Source organism: Silene latifolia, chromosome 6, assembly GCF_048544455.1.
Source record: "Silene latifolia isolate original U9 population chromosome 6, ASM4854445v1, whole genome shotgun sequence".
NCBI classification, from domain to species: domain Eukaryota; kingdom Viridiplantae; phylum Streptophyta; class Magnoliopsida; order Caryophyllales; family Caryophyllaceae; genus Silene; species Silene latifolia.
The window spans coordinates 68,054,052-68,059,884 of record NC_133531.1 but is presented as its reverse complement, the minus strand read 5'-3'; the positions used below and the strand labels follow the sequence as shown (position 1 = coordinate 68,059,884).

The following is a 5,833-nucleotide window of genomic DNA, read 5'->3' as shown; positions in this document are numbered from 1 at the left end:
AGATCAGTGTGCGCTGCAGGAATCGACAGAATGCAATTCTGTACAGCGCATGTGGTCGATCGACTGGCCTCATTGGTCGATCGACCACTCCACGAGCTGATGCGCAATTTAAAAGACGAGAGGCCGAAGCCCAATTGTAATTAGGTTTAGGAATAGGTTATGTTATTTTCCTATATAACGTAACTTTACCTGCTGCTTACGGGGACCATTCAGTTCTTATCATTTTAGTTTTAGATCTCATAAGTTATATAAAGCCTTAGTTTAGTTTTCGTTCATCGTATTCAATAAAGTTCCTTGCCGTCTTTTGGATTCAACTCTTGCTTCCTACTTCGGTATTATTTTGTCCTTAATTTCAATTTCTATTTTATTTTGTCATTAGCATAGAATTGATAGATTAGAATCCCGAACCATAGCCTCTTTATTGCGTTTTATTGCTTTAATCATTCAAATTATGTTTTCCCATATTGTTTATTTCAATTTCGTTGTTGTTATCAATATTAATATGCGTAGCTAATCACCCTTTGCTAAGATGTGAGGGGATTTGTAGCGTAGACGACGTAGAATAGGTAGACTTGATACGGGTCTTGGTCAATCGACTGATGTCAATAGTTGATCGACTGAGAACCTGGTCGATCGATTGGCCTTGCTAGTCGATCGACTGCGTCACGTAAGAATCAACACTGTTCAATTGATTTAATTGCAATTTTTAGTAAAAGACCGAGAGGCTATTTGTTAAATACTTAGGAATTGACCGACCCAATAGATCGAAAGAGAGGAGAGGCTATAGACTACTAATTGAACGACTAAATTATACTAAGATCGTAAGATAAGTAAAATTTAGGCATTAGGAATCACTTTTCAGGGCGTGAGCTAGTATTAGTGAGACCTAGGGACTAGTTGCTTAGGCTGAGCGGCGCTACTTGTTAAGTTGGACTGAGAGGACTTCTTATTTTCCCATCTTACGTGACTATTTCAGACTTACCTAGGACTTGTGTCGTCGTAGCTACAGTGAACCGATCGTCTTAGCATCCTTTTTATTATTGATTACACCTTTTATTTAATTGCTTCAGTTGTAGCTTTTATTTTTTATTGCTATTAGTTAGTTATAGACCAAATCAAATCCCCCACTTATTCGTTTCTTTAAGACTAAATTAAGGCAACTATAAATTACATCCGCCTCTCTGTGGTTCGACCTTGCTACCGCTATCTATAGTTGTAGTTGAATTATAAATATTATTGATGCGTGTCCTAAATATGATGTTTTACACCCTATTTCACACGCATTTCAGAGCTCAATTATGTAGTTTATGCTACTATTTTCCCTATTTCCGTCTACTTTCGTGTTTTTGTATAATATTGCAGAAATGTGAAGAATCCAGCGGAAATCGAGCCGAATCCGTCCCTAAGTACTTAGCATTGCATTTGACATGGAGTATTGACTCGGGAAGCGAACTTGGTGTGCATTTCAAGGCTTGAAAGACATATTTGCGAGAGTTTTAGAAGCGGATTACCAGCTACAGTGGTCTATAGACTGACCTACATGGTCTATAGACTGTCAGAATGCTTCTCCACATTGAAGGCTGCTTCAGATGGCTATATCTCGAGTTCTAGAGCAGATAATCGAGTGATTCTAATTGGAGGTGAAAGCTTATCCTCTTAGCTTTCCAACGCCGCGTAGAACGCCTGATTTTACCAAGTAACGAAGAAATGGCAACTGTTTTAAGATCAGTGTGCGCTGCAGAATCGACGCTGCATGCAGTGCATACGCGCATGTGGTCGATCGACTGGCCTCAGTGGTCGATCGACCACTCCGCGACCTGATGCGCAATTTAAAAGACGATAGGCCGAAGCCCAATTGTAATTAGGTTTAGGAATAGGTTATGTTATTTTCCTATATAACATAACTTTACCTGCTGCTTACGGGGACCATTCAGTTCTTATCATTTTAGTTTTAGATCTCATAAGTTACATAAAGCCTTAGTTTAGTTTTCGTTCATCGTATTCAATAAAGTTCCTTGCTTGCTTTTGGATTCAACTCTTGCTTCCTACTTCGGTATTATTTAGTCCTTAATTTCAGTTTCTATTTTATTTTGTCATTAGCATTGAATTGATAGATTAGAATCTCGAACCATAGCCTCTTTATTGCGTTTTATTGCTTTAATCATTCAAATTATGTTTTCCCATATCGTTTATTTCAATTTCGTTGTTGTTATCAATATTAATATGCATAGCTAATCACCCTTTGCTAAGATCTGAGGGGATCTGTAGCGTAGACGACGTAGAATAGGTAGACCTGATACGGCTCTTGGTCAATCGACTGATGTCAATAGTTGATCGACTGAGAACCTGGTCGATCGACTGGCCTTGCTAGTCGATCGACTGCGTCACGTAAAAATCAACACTGTTCAATTGATTTAATTGCAATTTTTAGTAAAAGACCGAGAGGCTATTTGTTAAATACTTAGGAATTGACCGACCCAATAGATCGAAAGAGAGGGGAGGGCAATAGACTACTAATTGAACGACTAAATTATACTAAGATCGTAAGATAAGTAAAATTTAGGCATTAGGAATCACTTTTCAGGGCGTGAGCTAGTATTAGTGAGACCTAGGGACTAGTTGCTTAGGCTGAGCGGCGCTACTTGTTAAGTTGGACTGAGAGGACTTCTTATTTTCCCATCTTACGTGACTATTTCAGACTTACCTAGGACTTGCGTCGTCGTAGCTACAGTGAACCGATCGTCTTAGCATCCTTTTTATTATTGATTACACCTTTTATTTAATTGCTTTAGTTGTAGCTTTTATTTTTTATTGCTATTAGTTAGTTATAGACCAAATCAAATCCCCCACTTAATCATTTATTTAAGACTAAATTAAGACAACTATAAATTACATCCGCCTCTCTGTGGTTCGACCTTGCTACCGCTATCTATTGTTGTAGTTGGAATTATAAATATTATTGATGCGTGTCCTAAATATGATGTTTTACACCCTATTTCACACGCATTTCAGAGCTCAATTATGTAGTTTATGCTACTATTTTCCCTATTTTCGTCTACTTTCGTGTTTTTGTATAATATTGCAGAAATGTGAAGAATCCAGCGGAAATCGAGCCGAATCCGTCCCTAAGTACTTAGCATTGCATTTGACATGGAGTAGTGACTCAGGAAGCGAACTTGGTGTGCATTTCAAGGCTTGAAAGACATATATGCGAGAGTTTTAGAAGCGGATTACCAGCTACAGTGGTCTATAGACTGACCTACATGGTCTATAGACTGTCAGAATGCTTCTCGACATTGAAGGCTGCTTCAGATGGCTATATCTCGAGTTCTAGAACAGATAATCGAGTGATTCTAATTGGGGGTGAAAGCTTATCCTCTTAGCTTTCCAACGCCGCGTAGAACTCCTGACTTGACCAAGTAACGAAGAAATGGCAGCTGTTTTAAAATCAGTGTGCGCTGCAGAAATCGACAGAATGCAATTCTGTACAGCGCATGTGGTCGATCGACTGGCCTCAGTGGTCGATCGACCACTCCACGAGATGATGCGCAATTTAAAAGACGAGAGGCCGAAGCCCAATTGTAATTAGGTTTAGGAATAGGTTATGTTAATTTCCTATATAACGTAACTTTACCTGCTGCTTACGGGGACCATTCAGTTCTTATCATTTTAGTTTTAGATCTCATAAGTTACATAAAGCCTTAGTTTAGTTTTTGTTCATCGTATTCAATAAAGTTCCTTGCTTGCTTTTGGATTCAACTCTTGCTTCCTACTTCGGTATTATTTTGTCCTTAATTTCAGTTTCTATTTTATTTTGTCATTAGCATAGAATTGATAGATTAGAATCCCGAACCATAGCCTCTTTATTGCGTTTTATTGCTTTAATCATTCAAATTATGTTTTCCCATATCGTTTATTTCAATTTCGTTGTTGTTATCAATATTAATATGCATAGCTAATCACCCTTTGCTAAGATCTGAGGGGATCTGTAGCGTAGACGACGTAGAATAGGTAGACCTGATACGGGTCTTGGTCAATCGACTGATGTCAATAGTTGATCGACTGAGAACCTGGTCGATCGACTGGCCTTGCTAGTCGATCGACTGCGTCACGTAAGAATCAACACTGTTCAATTGATTTAATTGCAATTTTTAGTAAAAGACCGAGAGGCTATTTGTTAAATACTTAGGAATTGACCGACCCAATAGATCGAAAGAGAGGGGAGGGCAATAGACTACTAATTGAACGACTAAATTATACTAAGATCGTAAGATAAGTAAAATTTAGGCATTAGGAATCACTTTTCAGGGCGTGAGCTAGTATTAGTGAGACCTAGGGACTAGTTGCTTAGGCTGAGCGGCGCTACTTGTTAAGTTGGACTGAGAGGACTTCTTATTTTCCCATCTTACGTGACTATTTCAGACTTACCTAGGACTTGCGTCATCGTAGCTACAGTGAACCGATCGTCTTAGCATCCTTTTTATTATTGATTACACCTTTTATTTAATTGCTTTAGTTGTAGCTTTTATTTTTTATTGCTATTAGTTAGTTATAGACCAAATCAAATCCCCCACTTATTCGTTTCATTAAGACTAAATTAAGACAACTATAAATTACATCCGCCTCTTTGTGGTTCGACCCTGCTACCGCTATCTATAGTTGTAGTTGGAATTATAAATATTAATTTTGACACCTTACGGCGGGTATTAAATTTTGGCGCCGTTGCCGGGGAGACGGTGTAATTCTGTTTGATTTATTTTTAGTTTATTTTTCTTGTCTCAAGGGACTTTGGTTCCTTGAGGCCGTTGCTTACTCTTGCTTCTAGTTTTGCTTTTGCACAGTTAGAAGACAGGTTTTTGAGAGGGAGACTTGAGTACTCTCAGTTTTGCGAACATGACTACAATATATGACAATCTTCAGCCACAAAAGCAGCATGTTCCCAAGGGATACGAATTACCCACCCCTACTAGTGGTCGCTTCGAATTTCGTTCCTCCTATATCAATTTAGTGGAGCGAAATCAGTTTGTTGGTCTACCGGACGAGGATCCTTTGAAGCATATGGAAATTTTCACGTACTCATCATTGCTCCATACCTGTACTCTACTGGGGTGACCCAAGATGAAGTAAAGGGGATGATGTTCTTATACTCCTTGAAGGATTCTCTCGCGAGATTGGTATCGCTACCTTGATAGGGTAGCAAATGAGTCACGATTGGACATCTTTAGCATTAGCTTTCTACAAAAAATACTTCCCACTTGCAAAGACTGATGCCTTGAGAAGCAAAATTACAAATTTCCAGCAAGGACCTGATGAGGAATTTTGCGAAGCATGGGGACGTTTCAAGAGTTTTGTTCGGTCTGTCCCTCACCACGGTTTCCACAGTGGTACCTGTGCAACTTATTCTACAACTCTTTATATGATGACTACAAGGTTATCCTGGACGCAGCTGCGAATGGTAGGTTCCAAAATAATACCGGTCAGAATAAAGGTTGGAACACTATTGAGGCGATGGCAGTCCATAGAGCTGAGTTTGGAAGTTCGCGTGGAAACTCGTGAAAGCAAAGTGATGAAATGAATGCCGTTACGACACTCATAACTTCTATTGCAGCCCGTCTCGAGAAGCTCGAGACCTCTGAAGCTTCCAAGGAAAGAGTTGAAATTTCTGTCCATAACTCAGATGAGACCGCGGAATTGAGAGAAATAATCCGAGCTCTTTTGGTTCAAGTCACGAAAATAGAAGAAGTTGGGATTGAATCTGCAAAGAATTTTGTGAAGCAGTTGGAGAATTTAGAGGCTAAGCAAGTCGCCAATTCTTCAAGCAAATGTGAGGGGC

The 5,833-nt window shown here is 39.2% G+C and overlaps 1 non-coding gene across 1 annotated transcript; it reads right to left on the bottom strand.

The window, feature by feature from the left end:
• Positions 1-5,267: 5,267 nt before the first annotated feature.
• On the bottom strand, positions 5,268-5,376 carry LOC141588950 (small nucleolar RNA R71). Its single transcript, XR_012519915.1, has one exon. It is a non-coding gene; the product is annotated as a small nucleolar RNA R71 (small nucleolar RNA).
• Positions 5,377-5,833: the final 457 nt, after the last annotated feature.